At 39.5% G+C, this 27,163-nt stretch overlaps 1 long non-coding RNA gene across 1 annotated transcript in view; it reads left to right on the top strand.

The window, feature by feature from the left end:
* LOC310631544 overlaps positions 1-26,835 on the top strand; it is a 394,516-nt gene extending 367,681 nt beyond the window's left edge. Inside the window, exon 2 of the long non-coding RNA XR_014490652.1 lies at positions 26,585-26,835. This is a non-coding gene — a long non-coding RNA (uncharacterized lncRNA). The remainder of the gene's footprint in view (positions 1-26,584) is intronic.
* Positions 26,836-27,163: the final 328 nt, after the last annotated feature.

The following is a 27,163-nucleotide window of genomic DNA, read 5'->3' as shown; positions in this document are numbered from 1 at the left end:
TTTATTATCCTTGCATGGAATATCAGATTCATTCATTATTCTATGACTCACCACCAGCTTTTAAATAATTCAATTTAGTATTGATTGAAAGGCTTTTGTGTGTATGTATCCAGTTAAATATATGTATGTATGAATGGATGGTTGGATCTTCAGGAGATCATGAAATTTAGTGGCTTTGAATATAGGAATTGCTAGCTGTACATGTTAATTTGCTCTGCACTTTTAGTGGCTTAGCATGGAAAGATTTTTCAAACTGAGAAACCACATAAAGCACATAGTGGGACATTCAAGGCATTTCCACAGGGGCTCGTTGCATTCCCACCCTCTATCCCAGCTCTGGCCTTCTGTACTTTCACACTGATGTTTGAGTTCAGAAATTGGTTTGATTGTTATTTCCCAACTCAGTGCTACATTTGGCCAACTTCTATTGGTCAGCAGCAGTGGTGGGATTCAAATATGTGAACAACCGGTACTCTGTGTAGATGCCGCTTCCGGAAATCCATTCTGGGCCTGGGCAACCAAAAATTAGCTACCGGTTCTGCCGGTTCATGCAGTTCTTGGTTCATGGCGTTCCAAGCTGATTCCCTGAATTCCAGAGTGTACAGGAGTGAAAGCCATTGGCAGCTCAGGCAAGTGGTTGGAATGAATTTGGGGAGTGAAATGGTGCCATGTTAAGCGCTCTCTGAGACAGCGAGAGCATTCCACTCATTTTAGAAAGTGAAATAAATGTCTGGCTAGGATTTTCGCATCATAAAACGTTCTTGTTAAGTTGCTGAGAAATAATGGTCCCATTTAACTGTTTTATTCAGACTCATTTTCTATTAATGAAAGCCCATAGAGCACACTGCCATAAAACAGTCTTGACCCACACACATACATAACCTTTGGTTCCAGTATTGCATTCTGTAGGACACAAACTACAAGAAGTTAAATGACAGGATATTTTAATGTGCAGCTATTCTATAATTGGGAGTTGCACTGGACTGTTGATAAATTCAGGGGCACATCCACACAGTTTTCTTTGCAACAGTGCAAAAACCTTCCTGTGGATCTTTATAAAAACTTCACATCTTAGGCTACATCTTCTTTTTGTGTGTGTGTGGCCTCCCATCCAAGTATTCAGCCTTAACTGGCTAAGCTAATAGGAGAGGTTGGAGTAGTACTAAAATCTAAGCAAGAATAAATTTGATGGGTTTTTGTTTAGTTTTTATTTGTTTATTTTATTCTATTCTGTTCATCTTGTGTCTGCAAGCTCTGCCACAATCAACTTTCCAGAAGAATACTCAGTGTATATATGCGTATTTTTATGTATATACTGTGTAAATACTGTATATATCCATCCATGATATTATAACACGGTACAAAGGACAAAGAAAAAGAATTATGCATTGGACTGGCATTTTTCAAATATTCAGATTCCAGCCAAAAACACAAGAATTATTCAAGCAATAGCATAAAACACAATATGTAACATGCAAGAAAAAAATTATTACAATTTTATTAAGAATTGTAATTACCATGGTAAAACTAATATACACTGAACTTAGAGGAGAGAATGGAAAGAAAGAACAAAAAGTGCAAGAAAAAAAGAAAAAGAAAGAAAAATAAAAGAAAAAACAAGAAGAAGAAGAAGAAGAAGAAGAAGAAGAAGAAGAAGAAGAAGAAGAAATTTTAAAAACTGACTTCCAACCTTCTTCACTATAATACAGTATAAAGAAATTTGATGACTCTTTACCCCCCCGCAAGGTCAAAAACAGATATTGCTTCATCCCATATTCCATTAGCTTTATCTTTAAGCTAATCCATTAAACATTAGCTTTTCAAACAAGGGTTGCCAAAGCATTGCAGGGAAAAAAAACTAACTTTATATTCCTTCCTTTTGCTTCTAATAGTCTTACTCTCTAATTCAATCAAATGTTGTATAGGATTTGATTTCTCTTTCTTTATCCCATTGTACAGATTTCTTCAAGGCTTTAGCTCTTTGGGTCTTTTGTAGATCCAATAAGAAAATATTTTCCATTCTCTTGGTTCATCATTTCTGTATCCCCTTTAATTGTTCAAATTTCAGTCAGAAGGGTTTTTTTTGGTTTGGGGTCTTTCTTTCTTTCTTTCTTTCTTTCTTTCTTTCTTTCTTTCTTTCTTTCTTTCTTTCTTTCTTTCTTTCTTTCTTTCTTTCTTTCTTTTTCTTTCTTCTTTCTTTTACAACCCTAACCAGAACCCTACATCTTAACATATGCAGAATCAGAGCAAAAACTAGTTTCATCCCAGAAATTAGTCTTACAAACTGATTGTTTGATGCACAGAAGAATTTAGTTTCATTTTGAATTATCTATAAATCTTGGTCATTTAAGATCGACACTCAATACATAGATAAAGCAGCTTGATATAAATGAGATTTTTACACTCCAAAGTACAATATTTATAAATATTTTCAATATTTATTTTTAAATATTGAACCAAATTTTGAGATGAACTTTAATATGTTCTTGTAATTCTAAAGTATATCGAGTTTCAATGTTCTTTCAGATTCATGATCTAAAGGTTAAAATAGTCAAGTGTATCAATTTTATCAAGAAAGTAATGGATGTAAAAGCTGCAAGAATTTTTGATGTGTGTTGTCCTCTCCAGTTTCTTTAAGATTATGCACAACCAGTAATTCAACCATCAATTCAGTCAAATAATGGTCACAGTTAAGATTCTTTTGGATTTTTGCTTGTTGTTTTATTATGTTTTCTTAATGGAATGAAAAATAAGCAATCAAGGCAGAATCATAAATGGAGACCCCTTAAAATATTCCCATAATAACTGAGTTAGGGGCAGGTTATAAAGGTCATCTAGAACCCACATTGTGGATAACTTAAAAGTTAAAATGGTGTGTTGGACCATGTAATCAAAGCCCCATCCCTCTTTTTATGTATGTTCCACGTATGGCACAGGTCAAAATGCAGGGTTTGAGACTCATTGTTGCAGTCACTATCTTTCCCCTCCCCTGTGTGTGAAACCATGCTACAATACTTACTTTCTCTGTTCAAATGTTTGCAAATTTAGCTGTTTAAGCTATATTTTAAAGGAATTTCTTTTTGGAGTATGCATCTAAAAAATCTGGATGGTGTTATAGTTTCAGATGGAATTATTAAAATGGAGAATTATATGTGACACATATCTCATACATTGCTTTCAAAGACACTTGGCATTTTTCCATGAATTAAACTCTCACAGTTATAAACATTCCATTCCCCTTCTAATATTTCAGAGCCTTGATCATTCAGCCCTATAAAAAAAAATCTAAGGCCAGAAAGACAGTGGAGAGTCACTGACTGGGAACTGCTATAGAATAAATGCTCAGTCATCTTTCTTTAGGGATGATACTGGGAATCACCACCATCACCACCACACACTTTATGTTAACTTCTTCTTCTTCTTTTTTATTCTATATCAGGGCAAAACTTTATTTGGGAGAATCATTACAGCTGGTCTTTTCCATAGTGTGAAAGTTAACTGTGTTTGGGAAAGAAAGAATACAGAGAAGAGCAACAAAGATGATTGGGGGACTGGAGGCTAAAACATATAGGGAACGGTTGCTGGTATTGGGCATGTCTAGTTTAACGAAGAGAAGGGTGAGGGGTGACATGATAGCAGTGTTCCAATATCTCAGGGGCTGCCACAAAGAAGAGGGAGTCAAGCTATTCTCCAAAGCACCTGAAAGCAGGACAAGAAGCAACGGATGGAAACTAGTCAAGGAGAAAAGCAACCTAGAACTAAGGAGAAATTTCCTGACAGTTAGAACAATTAACCAGTGGAACAACCTGCCTCCAGAAGTGGTGAATGCTCCAACACTGGAAGTTTTTAAGAAGAGACTGGACAGCCATTTGTCTGAAATGGTATAGGGTTTCCTGCCTGAGCAGGGGGGTTGTACTAGATGACCTCCAAGGTCCCTTCCAACTTATTATTATTATTAAAAGGAAAGTTGTAAATGGCTTGAAACTGAATCTTCCAAATATATACTTTTATAGACTTTTAGGATATTTGGTTTGCAGAAAAAACAAAAAACAAAGAACGAATGAACTAACAGTGAGAACTTCCTAACAGTCAGAAGTTGTAAATGTTTCACCACTGGAGGTTTTTAAGAAAAGACTGGGCAGCTATCTGTCTGAAATGGTATAGGGTCTCCTGCTTGAGCAAAGGGTTGGACTAAAAGACCTCCAGTTCTTTTCTGATTGATTGATTGATTGAGTGATTGAACTACCCCTTTTCACTTTTCCTCCCTCCTTTAAATATTCATTAAAGAGATTTTCTGATAGCCTCTCAAGCAGTGGCGTAGCGTGGGTTGTCAGCACCCGGGGCAAGGCAACCGGAAGCGGAAATAGAGGGGAGGGCGGGCGGTGACGTCACGGCACCGCCGAAAAGACGCGCCCCGCAGCGGCGTAGACTTTCCAAGAAGAGTCACGCGCATGCGGGATGCTTCCGGGTCCCTCTCGAGGGCGGCTGGGCGGGGCTCCGACCTGCAAGAGCCGCTGCATTCAAGCTCGCATGTGAGCCCTGCTAAATAAAGCCACGCATGCGCACAAAGCTAGGCCGGCCGGCCGGTGGGTCCGTCTTCGCTCGGCCAAGCCTGCCGGGGCGCCTGCGGGGCGCTTGCGGTTGGCCTGAGCCTGGGCGGAGAGTTGGCCGCTTCTATTTATTTTATTCAGTTTATGTGGCCGCCCATCTCACCTGCCGGACTCATTTCGCTTTGCAAGAAAGAGCAGCTCAAGAGCGGAGCCAAGCCAACTCTGTGCAGCCCTTGGGGCTCCCTGAGCAGCTCAGTGTGAGCGCGCCCACCCCAGATGTTGCGCCCGGTGCGGCCGGCCCCCCCTGCACCCCCCACGCTACGCCACTGCTCTCAAGTACCGTATATAAAGACAGGCTTGGTGCAAATGATGTTAATGTGAAAATTGAAGTCAGAAAATAAGAAGGAACAGAAGAGAGATTTTAAACAATGTTAAAATACGTGTAAGATACAGAGAATGAGTAAGAGAGCATATAAAAGTATATTCAAAAATAAACTCTCCAGTTATCTAAAAAAGAAATTCATTTATTCATGCTGATCAAGAAGCTTAGAATATGATTTCTGCAATGTGTAAACTGTGGCATTACAATACAATATTAAAAACCATTGTTCAATTACTATCTGAAACAATTAATATATCAAATGACTTTCCAAGCAAGGTACTCATGTACAGTATATTATCTACTATATATAATGTAAGGTCAGCTAGGAGAAAAATACCTTGTATATGAAAGTGGCTGGAAGAATGATTGCAATGTTTCCTTTATCTGGGGATAATTATGTCACACTGAACAGCTGGCAATATATGTGGACAAAACTCTAAGATAGTAACAGAATTTATTTCTCTTCCATATTTCTTCAGGATATTTGGGGACACCAACATTGGCCTCAGTATTTACTTGTTGACCCAATTCAGCTATGACACATAAAATGTTGATATTATCTAGAATATGGGTTCAGGCAAGAGATTCATCCATTATATCTCACTCACATTATATGCAGCCTAAAGCCTATAAAAAGTTATCTTGCTTTATTTATCACCCATAAAAAGAACTGGCAGCTGGATATTATGTTACACAAAAATGCAGAACCTCGAGGACATGACATGAACCTATAATATTGTCTAAGTTGAGATTTAGAATGAAATATTACCAGAAAAATGGTTTTGGTGCTGATTTAAATATGGCTGCATCTTCTCTTTTCCATTTAATTTAATTTAATTTAATTTATTAATATTTCTATACCGCCCTTCTCCTGAAGGACTCAGGGCGGTGTACAGGGCAAGAATAAAACATAAAGTTACAAAAATTAAAAAGTAATTAAATACATGCCCATAAAAACAATAAATACATTAATAAAACCCCCAATAAAATGATAATAAAACCCCCAGCAATCCCACCCTCAGGCCAGGCCGGCTTGTTCGAACAGGTATGTTTTCAGATCGCGGCGAAAGGAGCGAAGATCGGGTGCCGTCCGGAGCTCAACCGGTAACTGGTTCCATAACTCCGGGGCGCCCACAGAGAAAGATCTCCCCCTGGGGGCCACCAATCTACATTCTCTGACTGGTGGCACCCTGAGGAGTCCCTCTCTGTGGGAACGCACAGGGAGGGGGGAAGTTGACGCCGGCAGCAGGTGTTCCCTAAGGTACTCCGGCCCCCTGCCATGTAGGGCTTTAAATACCATAACTAGTACCTTGAATCTCACCTGGAAGACAACTGGCAGCCAATGCAGCTCACGGAGCAGAGATGTGACATGGGAGTATCGGGAAACTCCCAACACAACTCTCGCGGCTGCATTCTGTGCCAGTTGGAGCTTCCGGGTGGTCCTCAAGGGCAGCCCCATGTAGAGAGCGTTGCAGTAGTCTAGTCGAGAGGTCACGAGCGCGTGAGTGACCGTGCATAGATCATCCCGGCTTAGATAGGGCCGCAACTGGCGCACCAGGCGAACCTGGGCGAAAGCCCCCCTAGTCACAGCTCCTATATGGTCTTCCAGGGTGAGCCGTGAATCTAGGAGGACTCCCAAGTTGCGAGCCCTATCTACGGGGGGTAATAATTCACCCCCCATAACGAGAGGTGGAATGTCCGAATAAACCCGGGATGAAGGTATGCAAAGCCACTCGGTCTTGTCGGGGTTGAGTTGAAGTCTGTTCCTCCCCATCCAGACCCGAACCGCCTCCAGGCAGCGGGACATCACGGTGAGGGCATCACTGGGGTGGTTTGGGGTCGAAAAGAAAAGCTGGGTATCATCAGCATACTGATGATACCCAACTCCAAAACCGCGAATGATCTCACCCAGCGGTTTCATATAGATGTTGAACAGGAGAGGCGAGAGAACCGACCCCTGAGGAACTCCACAAATGAGAGACCTCGCGGTCGACCTCTGCCCTCCTGCCAACACCGACTGCAAGCGTCCCTGGAGATAGGAGGAGAACCACTGCAAAACCGTGCCTCCCACTCCCAATCCCCCGAGACGCCGCAGCAAGATACCATGGTCGATGGTATCCAAAGCCGCTGAGAGGTCTAATAGGACCAGGACAGAGGAATGCCCCCTGTCCCGAGCCCTCCAGAGATCATTCACCAGCGCGACCAATGCCGTCTCCGTGCTGTACCCGGGCCTGAAACCCGATTGGTACGGGTCTAGATAATCCGCTTCATCCAGGACCAGAGGGAGCTGATGTGCCACCACACTCTCAACAACCTTCGCAAGAAAGCGAAGGTTGGAGACAGGATGAAAGTTGTTCAATATAGCTGGGTCCAAGGCAGGCTTCTTGAGGAGAGGCCTCACCACCGCCTCTTTCAAGACGGCGGGGAAGCTACCCTCACTCAAAGAGGCCGATATAACTGCCTGGAACCAGCTACGTGTCCTCTCCCGGGCTGCATAAACCAGCCAGGAAGGGCACGGGTCCAATAAACATGTGGTGGTGCTCAGCCTCCCCATGATCCTGTCCACTTCCTCCGGAGTCACAGAATCAAACTCCTCCCAGGTGATATCGACAAGACCACCCGTGTCCTGCTCGACAGACTCTGCCCAGTCAGAGTCCAGACCGGTCCGAATCCGAGCGATTTTGTCCGACAGATGCTGGTTAAACTCCTCGGCACGACCCTGCAAGGGATCCTCCCTCACCTCCTAATCACGGATAAGGAATGTAATAATCTTCAGCTTTTGCATTGTATTCTGAACATAAAATAATTCAGGTTTCAGCAAAATACATGGCACAATCACACTCTGAATACCAAAGATGCATTCGCTGAAAAAAGAAAACTTCCATCAGTTTGCTGACTCTCAAACCACAAATTTCAAGAGGATTCCAGACTTCATTAAGTTAATTTTGGTGATAGGCCACCAAAGAGAGAAAGAGAGAGAAAAAAACAACAACCCTGGAACGATAGAATATAAAAAATAATTTGCCAAGGTTAACAAATGAGCTGAATCATTCAAGAAAGATAGGACAAGGAAGGTAGGAGATTATGAAAATACCAAACATTAACTAATGGATCAGTCTTCCATACACAAATCCTTTTAAGACCTAAGACCAGAAAGGACCACTTCCAAGCATGTTTGTGCTGACTACTGTAATATTTTAAGTTGGTTTCTCTTATCTCTTCCTTGTTTAACTTTGCTCGGCATTCAAAACATATGGTGCCCTTTGTAAAAATAAATAAAATCTGTTTTATCCTTCTATTACAGGTATACATATGAATGTCCTTACAAACTGATATTATGGATGCTAGGTTGCTCGACCTGGTTAACTTCATTTTGGTTATCCTATCTTAAACTACCATATATTTCAGTTCTTGAAAAATTGATGGTCAATAGTACTGAAGTAATAAATCGATGTGATTTGCCCTGATTATTTGATGTATTTTCCACATTACTATAGTTGAATATACATACAAAGTATCTTAAATTTGTACTGAGTATCTGTTATTGCTATTTTATTATACTATTGGCAGACAGGATGCAACATGGTCTCCTAAACATGGGGAGCACTAGCCTTAATAAGGTCAAGAAAATTGCATAAATGTAGTCATCAGGTATAAAGACTATCTTTACTTTTAGTAATTTAGGAACAGAAGCAAAAATCTTTGCTCTATTTTAGAAGGTGTGTGGTTAGTCTTTTTATTCTTTTGACTGATGTAATGGTAAGCTTTGAGTAGTTATATAAGACTTATTTATAAAGGCACCTAAGAAAGTTATGGTAGTAAATGTAAGAATCTGTGTGATCCTTAATTGGTTTTTTTATTAACCTTGGTATCCTATCCTTCCTCTCATTGTACATGCCATACGCTAAATAAATCTGATAGTATATTATTTTGAGAAGAGAAATAAAGTTTCAAAGTACTAATGTGATGTTGAAGTAAAAATTTGGAATCTGTCAGTTTGTGAAGGTCTACTGAGCCGGGAGTGTAGTAAAACTTCTCCATTGTTGGATAGAAGCTTCCATTCTGGATTTAAATCCTTGGATTGTAGAAATATGTACATTCACCTTCAGACTTTGAATGAAAAAAGACTGATTAATATGATTCCATATGGACCCAGCTTCATTTGTTGTTCAAAAAATGAGTCCTTGTATATATCAATCCAATTTTTGGTGGTATAATTTTGGGGATCTTCTTCTTCTTTTATATCTTTCTTAATAGTTTTCCTTTTACTTTTATTTAGGAGTAAATAAAATAAAATGAAGAAATAAATAAAAAAATAAAATGGAAAGACACAAGACTGCATGTACATGGGCACCTTCTCCTTTGAACCTTATTGCAACCTTACAAAATAGATTAGGCTGAGGGTAATAATTAGCCATCTAAAACTATTGAATTCCATTCTTTGGTGCAACATCTTAACGATTGCACCATCTTGATCTGACTTTAACATGCACAACATTCTTGGAGAAATCAGAAATGTACAGGGAACCTTCTCATGAAAGCCAGACCTTTTGCTGCCTAAAACAAAGCAGCAGATACAGTAGTGGCTTCCTTTCACTCCGAAGTCAAGTTGATATTATGATCTGCAATCATAATATATCAATATTAATTGTACTTATTCCCCAGGTATTCCAAATAATATTTTGGTAATTAACACATTTAGTGCCCTTTTATAACAACCCTGAGCCTTGGTGGAGCAGTGGGCTAATGCCTCCTTAAGTAACACCAGCTGCCTGCAATTAGTGAAGGTTCGAGTCCCACCAGGCTCAAGGTTGACTCAGCCTTCCATCCTTCCGAGGTAGGTAAAATGAGGACCCAGATTGTTGGGGGCAATAAGCTGACTTTGTAATAATGTCGCTTGGGGTGTGTGTGAAAGCCCTAATAAGCAGGCATATACATAGAATGAAGGCTACTGCTAAGCTTGTAAGCCGCCCTGAGTCTTCGGAGAAGGGCGGGATATAAATGGAATTAAAATAAAAAATAAAAAATAATTATGGATTTTTACTTTGTTTAATCATAGAGTCTTATTTATGCAAAGTTTTAAAAAGAGCTCTAGTCATCATCACATCTTAGTCAAAGAACCTACATTTAATTTCTTTAAATGACATTACCATTGGTCTATAGTACACCATGGGGAAATCCTGGATCCACATCTCTGCAACATACCATAGACATGGGCAAGCCAGTGATACACAATAGGAAGCAGCTTTTAATGACCCCTAGTATGTCCAGGAAATGTGCTAATCCTTTATTTTGGAAATTAAGGAAAGTGTATAACAATGAAGCACGGCAAATCAGACATACTTGACTTATCCATATGATTTTGACCCTGAAGTCACAGTAGAAACTCTGATTGTGGCACCTTCTCCTGTGACAACACAATATACAAAACTCTCTCCAACCCCCCCTCCATCTCTTCTTGTGTTTCTGTTTATTCTTTCATTCATTCTTTTATTCATTCATTCATTCCACTTTCACAGAAGAGTGGAAATGCAGCAGTGCTGGTACTGATATTCTGTTGTGTCACCCATTATTCCTTTCTTCAAAAGGAAAGCGAATAATAGCCATTTATTAAACCTAGATAAAAGCCACACCACACTCTAAAGCAGCTGAAGTAAACAATGACATGTTCTTCAACAAAAGAGCAGACCTGAGCAGCTGTACTATCTGCCCAAAATATGTCTCTGTCTTGTTCAGATGAATCCTGCTTGGGAGCGGGGTGGGGTGGGGGGTGGGGTTCTGCCTCCCCAACAGGAGTGAATGAACTCTATCACATTCTAGGATAGAAGTATTATCTGTATGTTACAAAGCATCGTGACACTTTAAAACGGCTTTTCTTTGTGAGACAACCTCTCACAACTACAAACAAAAGCAAAGCATCTGATAAAGGACTCAGATCATTTATCGTTTCCTTCCTGGTTTTGCTTCATCATTTTTTTCCCCAGAGGTAAGAATGAGAAAGAGCCATCTTTACTTGAGGTTTTTATTTCTACCGTGCTTAAATAATATTATAATTCCATTGGCCTTACACTTGCCACCATATGTATTATGAGTTATCTGTCATGCTGGATCTTTTTCCTGATAAGGAGACCAGTATAGAATTGCTGTCACCTTCTTTGGTGAAGCCTCCTGTTTCCAGGAGAAATATGTATCGCACATGTGCTAAATAAACTTGTTGATCGACTTTCATCCAGATCCAACACTATAGTTGAATATTTGGCTGTCCACAGACATCTGGCCTTTTCCTTTGCTACCTGAGTACTTGAGAGACAGACGGCATAATGATTTAATGTATTATTTTATATACAAAAATGTAGAATCACAACTTCCAGCTCTTTAGCTAGGGTTGGCCTTGATATGCGTCAAATTCTTCCCAAGATCTAAAAACGTATTTATTTGAGCAATCTGACCTGGTCTGATGGTTAGGGTTGGGGTTTTAATATGTCTTTAATTATTGTTTTAAATTTTAAATTTGGGCATTATATTTAATTCATTTTTTAACTTTTGTATTCTGTCTTTTATATATATTTATTGCCCTGTACACCGCCCTGAGTCCTTCGGGAGAAGGGTGGTATAAAAATATAATAAATAAATAAATAAATAAATAAATAAATAAATAAATAAATAAATAAATGTTGTAATATATTGGTGTAGTAGGTGTGCTATACCACACACTCTGACCTTTTGTAACTGATAGATAAGAATTTTGCCAATGCACAGATTTTCTAAGTGCCATTCATATTTTTTTGATATGGACATAGTGTGCTGTTGGGACCATCACAGCTGTTTATGCCATAATCTTTCAATTTCAATTTTCAGATCTTTGTGATCTCCAGTTCTTTGTCTTCTATTTCCTGGTATTGCCACATCAATTATCCACTTTTTTTTCCCTTTTCAACCAGAGTTAAATCTGAGATGTTGTGAGCTGAAATTTTATCAGTTTTGAAAATGATTATTCAGAAATCTCACTATTTTAACTTGCTCATTTTTTTACTATTTTTTCAACTCTTTTATTATTATGGTTGGTCACATCTAGAATGCAACATACCAAATATCTTAGTAGTTGAAGAAAAGCAAGTTTTATTTATAGATTTGGCAATTCCAAATGATATAGCTCAAAAGCAAAAAAAAAGCTACATTCAACAGCTAAATTCTGGAATAGACAGGCAAAGGTTTTTCCCATAATTGGAACAAGGGGAGGACTTTGATCACCCACAAATCCTAAACACAGTTGCTCCACATTAGGACACTGCAAGACAACTGTCTCCAGTGAGTTTACAGTGCTGTGAGATAAGGAAACCGCCATCTTGCTTAAACCACAGTCAACACCTTCAAAGGTACTGTGAATTTGCATACTTCTTTTTCTAATCATGTTTTTCAGCTTTTGAGAACCTTGGGATCAACAGGGATAGCAGCAGGTGAGTTTTTTCAATCCTTAGTGAAAAAAGTTTTAAATACAAATTTAAGGATTTAAAATAATTCCTTTACAACAGGGGTGTCAAACTCAATTTCATTGAAGGCCGCATCAGCATTGTGGTTGCCCTCAGGGGGCCGGGTGGGTGTGGCCAGAGTGCGCATGGCCTACTGGGTGGGTGTGGCTCCTACTGGGTGGGCGTGGACAGCTCTACATCTTTCACATCAGGGGTGCCTATGGGGGTCTGGGCAGGAGTGGGACAGATCTGAGGGTCTCTGGCAGAAGGAGGGTCTCTAGGCCAGGGCCAAGGCAGTGGGGGCCATTCCCTCACTGTTTCCAGGATGGCTTCACGGGCCACATGAAACCACTTCGCGGGCCGGATCCGGCCCCCGGGCCTTGTGTTTGACATGTCTGCTTTACAATAAACAGCAAAAGGATGATTAGAAATCACATTCCGTGACATTATTTGAAGGGACTAGAGATCAAGATTGTTAAAAGTAAAAAGTAGGAATACAAAGTGGGTTTATCTGATCAAATTTAAAATAGGCATGTTCTTTCTTTTAGTAACCCTTAATGGACTTTTGTGATGAAGACTGAAGCAGTGAGGCTTTAAGGATTTATTTAGAGATAAGAAATGGGATATGGGAAGAATAGATCATTTGTTGTATTTTAAGAGAAGGTGATTTTAATAAAATTGTTTATCTTTGTTGTGAAGGGGAAAGTTGTTTCTTTATATATTTTTCCTTTGTTATATTCTTTTTTTTTTGTTTCCTTTCTATTTTTCTTTTTCTTTTTTCCTTTCTACACTTTCAGTATTTTTATTCTTTTATATTTTTAGTTTATATTTGTTCTTATCTTTTCAATTGTAACTTTTAATCAAATTACTATAAAAATTATTATATTTCTTACACAGAAACACAAATGTCCTACTTTCACCTGAACTCCCAGGGTAGACCTAGACTAGGAGTATGCAACCTCGGCTCTTTTATGACTCATGGACTGACTCAGGGATTCTGGGAGTTGAAGTCCTTGAGTCATAAAGGAGCCAAGGTTGCCTACCCCTGACCTAGACTAAAACATACAGAAAGCCTGCAGGTTTTTCTTTTACTGTTATGGATTCTTATTGTATGCTTGAACAATCTGGGGAATGGTTTTATTACTTTTCTATGTATATTTTTTCTGTTACAATAAGTTGAGCTTCCTTAGCAATACTGTGAGAATAGCTTGAACTTCTTTATACAGGAAACTATAGTGAAAGAAGTCCGATTCTTAAGAGTAACTCCCCATTGCTAACTGAAGGCAATTATGTTCTTCTTCTGTTATAATTATTACTATTATTTGCACATTGCTCCTAATTTAGTGAGTACTGATTTATTATGTAATTGAAACTTTGCATTGGCACAAGCAAAGCATCTCTTTTTAAAGCTTTGAAAAAGGTTCTCTGAAAGGCCTTCCCAGACCTATTGTCATGGTCCTACCTCAAAAGCTTTCCTAAGAAAAGATTTATTTCATATGCATGTTTATCACTCAGTAGGTTACTGCATTTGTACAATGTAAAATGCAAAATAAATACATAAATAAAGGTGAAGGATACTGATTGTTTTTATGTTCATTCTCATGTTCATAGAGTAGTCTGATATGTTATATTGAGCCTGGCGAAATTTGGGGCATTCAAAGTACTGTAACTTGTTCACCATAAACAATCTACAGATTTGGGGAAAGATGTTGATGGGACAAGATATGAAGAGGTGGCAGGGAGCAATCTCACCAGTTGGCTTCCTGGGCAATGGATGCAATGTTTGTGTCTGGTTACAACAATCTTGGCTGCCATTTGCTGAACAAATGAGACCCTTTCACAGCATTCACTTTGGAACAAGGACACATGAAGTCTTCCCAAAATTCCCAATGTTGCCACCAGCCCAGAAGAATGACCTATCTATGGTATAACAGTCTTCTGCTCTTCGGTACAGGAATTCTACACATTACATGTCTAGAACTTAAAAATACACAGCCACTACAATAAATCTGATTAATTTGTATTACAAGAAAAAAGGGGAAATTGCTAACCGAGCACTATTTTGAAAAATAATATAAATTAACAAGATAGAAGGAATTCTTTAGATAATCTTTTTAAACTGTCTTTACCTTTAAGTCACTTCCTGCTGTCTCCTGTCTACTTGGTGTTTTTTGTCTCTTTCTCTCTCTTTTTAAATTCTTTCAAGTCTTCTACAGTTACAGTGTTTCAGCCCTCCAAGTCCCCTCCCAGTCATTTTCATTTACCTTGTGACTCTGACCCTTTGTGAGGCTGAACATTTTTAGCGTAAACTGATCCAGAAAGTCCCCAAGGATGCTATTCTCATTTATTCACTCAATCCTTTGAATGGAATAGGCTGCATTTGGCAGTGCTTCAGTTGAGTCAGATTCAAACAACATACTGTCCTCTAGTCTCTCTCTTGCTCACTTTCCCAATTCTCTCTCTCTCCCTCCCCCCCCCCGTGTATCTCTTCAAATGGAAAGCCCTAGGTTTGTGAAAGAGTGTTAATAGATAGCAGTCATTTTGCATGTTGCATTTCACTTAAAGTTCCCAGCAGACATGAGCAGCAGCAGAAAGGGAAGAAAAGGAAAAAAATAGACATGGGAGAAAGGGTACTGTGATATTAGTAATATTGTACTTTGTCAAGCAGTTTTTAATTCTACCTAGATCCCGCGCATGCGCAGATGAAGCTCCACTCGCTTGTATGACCCAGTTCCTAACAGGCCACGGACCAGTACTGGTCTGCAGCCCAGGGGTTGGGAACCCCTGCTTTAACCAAACTACATTTCAACCTCAGGATTTTTTTTAAAAAAATATATATTGAAAAAATATTCCCTCCCCATATATTAGCACACTCACTTTCTTTTTATAGTTCGTTGTGATTTAAATGCAGCGGGCTTTCCTAATCAGATGTAGTCAAAATTGGACTGACTGTTTCTTTGTTTAATTTGTATGGCTGACCATCTCAGAATTCTGGGCAGCAGACAAACTTTTTCACCAAGAACAGAACAAAACAACACAATGAATAAAAAGTACCAACTAGAGACTAGAGATCAGTTTAACGGAGTCCAGAGTTCCAAAAATAATTTTACAATCTGTAAGGAAACTGCAACCAAACAAGCTAACAACAAGTCTTACCTAATTGGCTAGACCCAAATGCCGGAGGAAATGGTCAGGTGTTTAACATGTTTTTCCACAGGATACGGGGGTGGTGTGTGTGTGTGTGTGTGACATAGAAGTCATGACTTCTGATCCCCTGAGATGATGTTGCTTAATAGAAAGGATCCGAAGGATGGCCACCTTACGAGTTCTGTCTAGCAAAAACAAGTGGAGAAAGCCTTTTCATTTCCTTAAAGCAGATACACAGTATTTGATTCTAGTTGATATCATCCCGAATCTATCTACAAGGACACATCACATTGAAGAAGGTTGGACGAAATTTTCATAGTGCAGTAAGAAGCATTTAACTGTTTCCTAAAGGAGGGGCATTCTCATAATGTTCATTCACTGTATGCACGTTGAGCATATGAATAAGGCATAAAAATTCTGACTAGGGAAAATTGAGGTATCTGTGGAAGAATGATTTTGTGATTTACTAAGGCATTCATAGTTTGTTGATCTGTGTATTATTGGAAAGATTTTCTCAAGGTTCTGCCTGCAAGCTTTCTTGCTCTGCCCCTTAGAAAGAATGAGAGGCACTTTACATTATGAAGGGGATATCATGTTTGCATACAGTAGGACCCACACATCAGCTGTCCTAGTGGTCCTTTTCAGATGAAATGTTCATCATTCATGTCATGCAGTGGTCTGTGTTGCAAATATTATTCATAAGCATTGATGTTCAATAATTCTAAAGTTCACATATGTAGTTAAAGTCTGAATAGGATGATGTAATCTAGCTATTTTATGTGGATAAAAGAAAGGAAATTCAAACTAAATTTATCACTAATTTTTTTTTGTAAATTCTGAGTAAATAATTTTTTAAGCCATTACAAGTTTACTTTGGAAACTTTATGGCACATAATTATTTTTGCAGATTAAGAGGGAAAAAAAGCTAAAAGATGACATCAAATGATGATGAAGAGTCAGGACTAAAGAAACCTTTAGAATGTGCAAAAAAATAATCACGTGGCCCTAACCAGAAGTCTTAGAGTGCATATGTCTCTCCTGAACTTCATGTGATCCTGGCAAAAGACATAGCTGCTTTAAAAATTTGCAGGCTAGTGTTCTTATACCTTTAGAAGGACTTTTTTTGCTGTCAGATTTGATGCACTACACATAATGGCTCAATTCCTTCCTATGATGGGTAGCTTGAATACCTGTAGTGATGCCATCTGTGTGTCCACAGGTAATCATTTTGTCTAAGAGTTTGCCCTTTTTTCAGGACTTCAAAATGTCTGGGAAACTTCCCCGGAGACTCATGAGACAGAGGAGCTCTATAAGTGTCCAAATGGAAGGGAAATTGAGAAAAAAAAAATCCAACTGCTGTGTCACAAAAGAGCTAAGATTACAAGTTGGTCAATTATCTGATTAAAGAGTTTCTTTCATTTGTGGGTTCTCTCTTTCTTTCTTTCAGTCCTAACTGAAAGCAAAATCTGTAGTAAGTTACTACACTTCTACTTTGGCAGGGATCAACAGCAGGTTTTAAGGGTAAATAAAAGGAGGTGTGGGGGAATCAGCTTTAGAGCTGGCCGAAAGCCGTGCATTTTTCCCTCTCTCCAAGTATCAAATTTAATCTCGTTTATCTTATTTTCTATAAAATGAGGGAGGTAATATGCCTGGCTCTTTTTTATTTGTTTTTAAATGTTAAACTCAAATAAATGAAATGCTTTTCTCTCCTTAAAAGAAGTACCTTGAAATCCTTTGAATTGCAGAGGGTATAAATTATCTGTCGGCCCTCCTATAACAGAAATATGTCTTTTTATGACCCACGCACTCAGCCGTATTTGACAGAGTCAGAGGATAAAATTGTAATGCATTTTACTGACCACTGAATGAATTATCATACCGTTTATAGGACCCACAATTGACCTTTGTAAATTTAACACTATTCTGTTAAAGAAGATGCCAGAAGAGGCCCACAGTTCATCAAGGATTTATTATTATTTATTATTAATTCCTAGGAAAATAGCCTATTTGATAGATAAGAATATTAAAACTATGTAACAAAGATTTACGGTGTGGGGGAATTAGTATAATACTTTATTATACTTTATGACTGAAAGTACCCATGAACCTTATAAAAGAACAAATGTAGGGATCAGCATCCCCTCAAGATTTGTAAATATTTTAAGACGGTTGATAAAGTTAATTTCATGTTTATTTAACAAATAAACTGATAATTTAATTATTTAAATGCTACAAAATGGTCAAATTCTAAAACCTGTAAGATTGTGATTAGTAGATAATAACTGAGAAGAAAGCAATTTTCTTGATTTTAAAATAAATTCAATGGACAGATTAACATTAGCTTTATATGGGAATGAACATGATATTTATTGTGTAGTATTATAAGACAAATTGTCCTGCCTTCAGGTGCTTTGGAGAATAGCTTGAGTCCCTCCTCTTTATGGCAGCCCCTAAGATATTGGAACACTGCTATCATGTCCCCCCCTTGTACTTCTCTTCATTAAACTAGACATGCCGAATACCAGCAACTGTTCCTTATATGTTTTAGCCTCCAGTCCCCTAATCATCTTTGTTGGTCTTCTCTGTACTCTATCTAGAGTCTCAACATCTTTTTTACATCATGGTGAACAAAACTGGATGCAGTATTCAACATGTGGCCTTACCAAGGCATTGCAAAGTGGTATTAATATTTCACATGATCTTGATTCTATCCCTTTGTTAATGCAGCCTAGCACTGTGTTGGCTTTTTTGGCAGCTGTTACTATTATTGAGCAAGGAGCCACCTATACTATAAGTGTACATTTGGTTTTTCTTGCCTAAATGTAGAACCTTACTTTTTTCACCACTGAATTTCATTTTGTTAGATAGCACCCAATGTTCAAGTCTGTCCAGATCCTTCTATATCTTAAGCCTATCTTCTGGAGGCTATTGGCTGCCAGCTTGGTGTCATATGCAAATTTGCTGAGTTCCCCATCTATTCCCTTGTCCAAATTGTTGATGAAGATGTTGAATAGCACTGGGCCTAGAACAGAGCCCTGGGGCACCCCACTACACACTCCATGTAGATGCGGTTCCATTGAGGACCACACGTTGAGTACGGCTGGCCAGCCAGCTAAAAAAACATCTGGTGGTGATGCTGTCTAATCCACATTTTTCGATCTTATCAAGTAGTAGGTTGTGATCTACTTTATCAAATGCCTTACTGAAGTCCAAGTAAATTATATCCACAGCATTCCTCTGGTCCATTAATTTTGTCACTTGGTCAAAGAATGCAATAAGATTTGTCTGGCATGATCTGATTTTGACAACCCCATGTTGGCTTTTAGTAATGACTTTGTTTGCCTTTAGGTGTTCACTGATTTGTTGTTTGATTATCTTTTCCAGAATCTTCCCAGGTATTGAGGTCAGGCTGATAGGTCTGTAGTTTCCTGGATCTATTTTTTTTCCTTTTTTGAAGATGGGAACTACATCAGCTCTTTTCCAGTCTTCTGTTGGTTCTCCAGTGCTCCAGGATCTTTGAAAAATATAGTTCAGTGGTTCTGAGATCACATCTGCCAGTTCCTTGAGAACCTTGTGGTGTAATCCATCTGGTCCTGGTGATTTGAACTTATCTAGGCTGGACAGGTGCTCTCTTACCATTTTCTTGCCTATCTTTACTTGTGTTTCTAATCTGTTTTTATAGTACTATTTTTGATAGGTTGGACTGTTTTTTCCTTTTGTGTAAAAATGCAAAAAATGAGTTAAATAGTTCCGCTTTCTCCCTGTTGTTTGTCACCTTCTTGCCACTTTCCCCCACTAATGGACCAATCATTTCCTTAACTTTTAAAGATGTTGATGTGTTGCTAAATTTAATCCCCCAACCTAGGAACTTGTTTACCTATCCGAAATTTTGGATTTACCATGCTTGAAATGTTGGCCCAAAGACGGCCATGTGTTCCTTCTGTACAAAATGTCAAAGTCTGCTTGATGAAATGTTCTAACTTTCACCCTTTGCACTGGCTATTTTTTTCTGCAAAAGGAATAGAATAGAATAGAATAGAATAGAATAGAATAGAATAGAATAGAATAGAATAGAATAGAATAGAATAGAATAGAATAGAATAGAACATACATTATATACACATATCCTTCACATTGTATTCATCATTGTGCTGCCCCTAATACTCCACTTCAGTGTTGCACTACATGGTGGTATTTAATATAGTTGCAGCTCTGGGATAAAAACTATTTTTCAGCTTACTTGTCTGTTTTTATTATCCTGTACCATCTGCTAGATCGTAATAGTTCAAAAAAAGAATGTCCGGGATGAGATGAGTCTTTCAGAATATTTTGAGCTTTCCTAAGAGAACGGGAATTGTACAGTTCATTGGGGGGGTGGGGAAAGGCAGCCAATAATCCTCTGGGCTATGGCAATGACCCTCTGAAGCACTTTCCTATCTGCTACTGTGCAGCAAGCAAACCACACACAAATGGAATAGGTTAGAATGCTCTCTATGGAGTAACTGAACTGGACTATATGATTTTGCATGATCAGGTTCAATCTACTGTTTAAAAACAGAGTTGTAGTAACATTTATGTATCCATGATTACTATTGTTATATTAGAATTAAAGGCTTTTCTCCTTGTGTACTGACCTAGAAAAGGCCTCCGATGCCTGGATCCAGCATCTGGAGGCACGTAGAAGCTGAAGCCTCAGATCGGGATGGCAACAGGAACCGTGGCAGAGAGGAGATGGTTCTTTTCAAGGTGAGTCCGGCATGGCAGGAAAGGAGGGGGAAGCACAAGGCATCTTAGTGGGTCGAGGAGGCCTTGGGGGTCTGTTCCATCACGAGGCCCTCCATGGCCTTCCCCACCCTGAGATACCTCATGCACTGTTAACGAACTGCACATTCGACCATGCATTCGATTTGGGAATGTGTGGGTGAAAACAGGGAGAGAATCATGTTCAAGGTACAAGATTCACCCCCATGAATTTTCGAATTACGAAAGGTTCCATTACATTGTATTTGTAACTCAAGGACTACCTGTACTGATCTGAAAAATAATGTATCAAAGATCAAGTTTCTATAATTGTGCCTTATGGAGAAAATAGAATTAACACTTGCTAGTTCTGCATAAATGGGAAATAAACCCTAAAAACCAAGTTTATGAATATGTGTATCTTGGTGGGATATTTCTCAAATTGGCAACATGGAGGAAGATGTGCAAGTGGTGATATAAAGGTAATGGAAGCATCTTATCTCTTATGAAAAAAGTATGTTTGTAAAAAAAAACCGGCTGAAAATAGGAAGTACATGCTTCTGCTCACTAGGTTATATGGAAGTGAAGGTGGTTACATTGATAGAAGTCTTAAAGTAAACTAAAATGGCTACACAAGAAATACGTTAGTATAACCAGAAGTGACAAAGTCAAGAACAACAGGTGCTGAATGAACATAGACTAAACCCAAAAGTAAGTGAGCACATGAAAGAAATGGGTTGAGGAAGTTTGGTCAAATAGAACAAATAAAAGAAGATCAAAAGTAGCAATTTATAGTTGGAAGAATTTATACTCAAGGAACATTAACAAAGTAAGGAGATACTCCTTTTCCAATCTAGTAGTCAGCTTTTTTTCTCTACATCAGACATGTCAAACTTGTGACATCACGGGATGTATCGGAGCCTTTCCACCATTGCCGGCAATGGGGTGGGCGTGGCTTCTGGATGACGCATCCAGCCCGCGGGCTGGCAGTATGACACCCCTGACCTACATCAATCACTCTATTACTTAGACCAGTTTGTATATAAAGGTCAGGAAGTTATGAATGCCAGTCTTGCTGTCCAGAATCATGAAGCAGTACCTCCAGCATCTACACAGAATGTTGAGGGATAATCAATGCCTACTTCTATTTTCATGCTGCTTACTTTGGGATAAAAAAATATCATTTTCTTTAGAAATTAGCTCGAAATTAGCTCATTAATGTGAACATTATCAATAATATTAATAATATTATCAATAATATTAATATTTTGAGAGCCACAATTCTCCATGATAATTTCACTATGCCTTCCTCAACCTGAGGTTACAGCTTTCATAATTCTTAACTAATATAGCCAAATTCAGATTTGGACAAAACTGGCATAATTATTCTAGCACAGGTAGAAAAATCTCATCACTGCTTTTTTAGAAGAGAAGACATGGCATGCCCACTGTTAAATGGTGAGTTCTTTGGTGCAGGAATGATGACGCAAAGCTGAGTACAGGATAACTCATACTTTTATTTCTTGCTGGAACTGTACTGAGGTAAGGGCTGCAACCAGCCGCAATATATAGTCTAGCCCCTAGGTGGCAGCCAATAGGTTTGAACCAACCATTGCAGCCTGGGGCTAGCCAATTGCAGGACAGGAGACAGTTAGTCTGGGTTGCTGAAGAGCCATTAGCTGCTCCAGCAACCCACGTGGTGTATCACAACAGCCCAGTACATAACACTCACCACAAATCATTCATGGCCCATTATGTTTGCTGGATTTCCCCCTTCTGGTAAAAGTTCATGAGCTCTTTTTATGTACTAGTCTTTAAGGGAATAACTATTGTTTGCAATATGGGCTTTGCATAGTTCCGAGTAAAAATATTGACCAAGTAGGCAGCCCCAAGCTACAAAAATAACAGTACAAAAACAGAAATTAAAAGGGTGAATTCTTAGCAATCATGGCCTTTGCGACTTGTTATTTTTAATCAGAAAATCAACAAAGTTTGAAACGTTAATGTCCTGAATTACTTTTGTTTTGTTTTATTAACCTTTCCACAACTGGCACATTTGAAAACTCTCTTTCATCACATGCTTAGCAGAAGTTCAAGAGCAGGAAAGAGCTGAGCCAAATTTCTGTCTTCTAAGCTCATGCTCAGTGTGCCATGTTTCTCTTCTAACCTTTTTATTCTCTGATGCAGCTGATGAGAAGTAGAAAAAGCCAACACTGGATACTACCAACCCAATTAAGCTGAAGAAGCATATCTTCTCAAGTGACTCAATGGAAACATTTCCATTATTCAGTCGATTAGCATCCACTGGCTTTCTGCCATGTTGAACTACACGGTTGAAATTCTTCTATATGTCTGTTGATCTTTCTCTCTATCTAATATCTCTCTATCTATCTATCTATCTATCTATCTATCTATCATCTATGTCTATCTAATTTACATTTGGAAGTAACCCTTTTGAACACTTTTCTCGGGGATACTTACACATTCACACTAAAAAATAAATTAAACATTTTAAAAACTGAAAAAGGTGACATAAAATGCAAAATGAAAACAATAAAATCGTAGATATCCAGTGGGCTGTCCACAAACAAATTCATCACTGCATACAAATCTAAATATTAACTTAACAGGCCCAGGAACATAACTTAATCTTTGTCTGGCCTTGGAAAATTAATAAAATAGATGCTAATATACTTTACTGGAAATGAAACAACGAGTCTGCGAGTGACGGTCACTTTGCCAGGCAGCCATTAATCACACCTCAGCAAGAAAAACACCCCAAACACCCCCCAAAAAACAGGTAGACTCTTTGGGGAAAAGGTTTCCATTGGTTACTATGATCCAAAGTCATTAAGGGCATGATACCAGCACTACAGTATTAACTAAGTTTGGAAATCAACTAGGAATTTTTCTAGAAATTTGGTAATGATTCTCTCCAAATAAAAATGATATTGTTGCATTTTTCTTATCTTGTGACTGACTTGAGAGAGATTGGAACCCTCAAAGAGTCTCTTGAGAGAAGGGCGGTATATAAATTAAATAAATAAATAAATAAATAAATAAATTATATCAGTTAAATACCTCACATAAAATAACAAGGTCTGGACAAGAAGATATGGATATATTTCAAAGTTTAAACTGCGGCCTATTAACCCACAGCATATTTGGAGACAGATGCTCCATCCTTCTATCACCTAGTTGCTTCTCCTCTACAATTTTTCCCTCAAGCAAACCTGCCCACTTTTCTATAACCACCGCCAGCAGGTTTTATGCCTGGCCAGACAATTGGCTGAATAGGTGCAAACAAGACAAGTAAAATGGTGGATGGAAGATAGGTCTGCATTGACTTTCAGATTCTCTTATGACTTTTTTTTCTACCTTTCTGGAAAGTTCGTTTCATTGGCCTATAATATATGGCTCTAGCCCTGCACTAAAGCAAGAATCCACAGGCTAGGTCCAGGTTGAGATGGCTAGTGATTCTGGGGATCAGAATTAAACATGAACAGGGCACATAGCAACAGCCTGAAATGGCCTGAATGATCTAGCAGAGTCCAGTACCAAATAAACAGTTGGCGTAACCAAGCTGGCTCAGGAATTATGGGAGTTGAAGTCCAGGAGTCATAAAAGAGCCAAGGTTGCCTACCCCTGGTATAGGCCATCTTCTTTTACATCAGTTTTCTGACATCAGGAAAATGTAGGATTTGGTACCCTTTCAGGCATCTTTAAAAATGGTTTAGCCAAATGTATGGAGAAGGTTCCAGAGAGAAATCATGTATGGGAAAGTGGGTACAAGTCAATGTTTATAGATTATTTTGGATATCAGTGCCTGAACACTGAATATGCAAGAGTTCAGTGCTCATGTCTTTTTAAGATGCTTCTGGCAGAAATCTGGTTGGCCATATAAAGATGGAATTTTGATATTAGAAGCTCTCTGTTCCTACGATGCTTTTGGCATTTCCACACTGGATTATATTCTCTGCACTGATTTCTTACAATCCTTATGGATATAAATCAAAATGCTGATTTTGATTCTTAAAAATCATACATGGATTTTATAAAATATATTTTCTATTTTTTTTTTTAAATTTATTTGGCCTAGCTTGGTTCCTCACCCTGGAGGAGGGGGGGAAATGTTGTTGATTAGTGTCAGCCCTACAGATGGTACAGATGGTACAGGGCAGCAGGTAACCCAAAAGACCAGCAACAGTGTAGGATCATGTTTCCGTCGATATCTCATCAGGCTTTTCTTAAATCAATTTTCATTATTTAGTTACCAATGCACTAGGATAAAACTACAGATTAGGTTCAGTTATATGGGGAGTTGATCTTCAATTGTTATGAGTTCACATAAGAAGTGTACTATTTGTTACTTCCTACCTTTGACCATTGTTTCTTAAAATTTTATCACTAGCACTATCAGCAGTTTGTGGAGGGTGAGTTTTTGGAAGCTATAAGTGTAAGCTTATTGAAACTATTAATTTAGCAGTGGGAGTAGCAACAGGCAGTGGCGTAGTGTGGGGGGTGCAGGGGGGGCCGGCCGCACCGGGCGCAACTTCTGGGGGGGGCGCACTCGACGGCGCCAGGATCCGGCAGGGCGGAGGCACTGGAGCCCCAGCCGGGAAGGGCCTGACACCCCACGGCGCACCACACACACACACACACAAACACACAACCACACAGCGTGACTCCTCCTTCAGGCCGCTCCGCCTTCGCTCCGGCGCTGGACGGAAGCCTTCTCTCCCTCCTCCCCCCCCGCAAAGGAGAAGGCGGCTCCTGAGCGTGCACAGAGCGCGGCCCTCCTGCAAGCCCGGGGCTCCGCTGCGGAGGCTCTCCCAAGGCGCTCCTGGGGTTGCCAAAGGCAGGGGGGGCGCGGTGGGGCTTGAAAGGGGGTGGATTTCCCGCGGGGGGAGGATCGCTGCAGCGTCTCTCCGGGGGTCCCTGCTCTGGAACGAAAGCTGCGTCGGCAGGTTGCCGATCCAACCGATCGGGACCGCCCCCCCCGACACACGTCGCCAGCAGCGAGAGTTTCCAGCCAGGCCGGCGAATCTTTGGGGTGAGGTGCCAAAGAGAAGGAGGCGGCTTGGCTTGGATAAGCAGCGTCTGGGCAGAAAATGGGTCGGGCGCCGCAGCAAGTACGAACTCCTGGGGTTCAGCCTAAGCAGGCAAAGCTGCAGGGTGGGTTGGTTGGCTTTTCCGGCTTTGGAATAACCTTGGGAAGCTGAGGCATTGTAAGTTGGAAGTCATTGTTTGTCGCCTAACATGTTGGGTCAACCCCACGCCACATGCTAAGCCATAAACCGTGGTTGGTATCCAGGGTTTAGGACAAGATGGAGAAAACTAGCCAATTGTGGGATCATAAATCTTGATGAAGCCCATCATCGCTCCATGTGATGTATGCACTCAATCTACAAACGTAGTCCAAGCCTATTCACATCTGTTGTAAGGTCATTCTCTCGTGGGGTTTATCCTGACGTCCACTAAGAGTGGAACAAACATGCCCCATTAACCATTTTCAACGCCATGTCCTCTCTTTGTCTCATCCTAAATCACAGCTGAGGCAACTTAAAGTTGCCTTGTTTCAGTGTTAAACTAGCATTTTCCCTCTTCTCCAGAGACCCTTTTAACCTAACTCAGGGGTAGGCAACCTTGGCTCTTTTATGACTCATGGACTTCAACTCCCAGAATTCCTGAGCTAGTGGAAGAGACTCGAGTGCTAAAATCCACAGGTTAGGGGGCGCAAATTACTTGCCTTGCCCCAGGTTCTGACAACCCACGCTACGCCACTGGCAACAGGCAGAGCAAACATGTAAGGCTAAGGCAGGAAATTTTGACTTTCTAAAAAATCTTTGATTCATTAACAACTCTGGTTGCTGGTTTCCAGCAGTTGAATCCATCTAATTCAGCTGCTGAATTTAGTCATTTCTTAAGGGCAGATGCATATAAGCCAATATTATATGGAACAGCTGCTGATACGGCTCTGCTGAGTCACAGTGTCATGGAAATAGTTTTGGATCTCACAACTTGTGCATAGAATTGTGTCTCTAATGTGGGGGGGGAGTCTGCAAATGGAACAGTATCAGTGGATTTGTTTTAACATTTTTCAGTGAGGACAAGCTATATTTGGATCCAAATCACCACTGCAGTTTAAACTTAGGCTTCAAAAACTTTGCTTGTGTTTGCTGGATGTGAGCTAATTTTTGCCCTTGGAGGAAATTCACTTTCCACATTTACAGAAAAAAAGAGGAAGAGGAAGGAAAGAAAGAGAAAGAGAAAGAGAAAGAGAGAGAGAGAGAGAGAGAGAGAGAGAGAGAGAGAGAGAGAAAGAAAGAAAGAAAGAAAGAAAGAAAGAAAGAAAGAAAGAAAGAAGGAAGGAAGGAAGGAAGGAAGGAAGGAAGGAAGGAAGGAAGGAAGGAAGGAAGGAAGGAAAGAAAGAAAGAAAGAGAAAGAAAGAAAGAAAGAAAGAAGGAAAGAAAGAAAGAAAGAAAGAAAGAAAGAAAGAAAGAAAGAAAGAAAGAAAGAAAGAAAGAAAGAAAGAAAGAAAGAAAGATTGTGATTTTGGAACAAAGTTCAAGTTAGACCAAAGTATGCCTCATTGCATGTGTGTTCAGCATTAGGGAGAAAATAAATGTGCTGTTTTCATATTTTTGCTTCAGGGTCAGCCAATATCAGTCTACCATGTAACAGCTCTGAGGGGGGAAAAGCTTCGCTTAATGATAGAGCTGCCAGAGTAAACAGTGCCTCGAACCAGGGAAATCTAAAGCACATGCGTTATTGTCAGGTTTGGCTTAGCTAGTTTGGCTAATCAAAACAGCAGCTCTGCTTTTAAAAACTATTTCTGCTTAAGCTGCTAGAAGCTTATCAAGACAAGAAAAGGC

The sequence above is a fragment of the Vipera ursinii genome, assembly GCF_947247035.1.
Source record: "Vipera ursinii genome assembly, chromosome: 1".
NCBI lineage: Eukaryota > Metazoa > Chordata > Lepidosauria > Squamata > Viperidae > Vipera > Vipera ursinii.
This window is presented reverse-complemented; position numbering and strand designations above follow the sequence as displayed.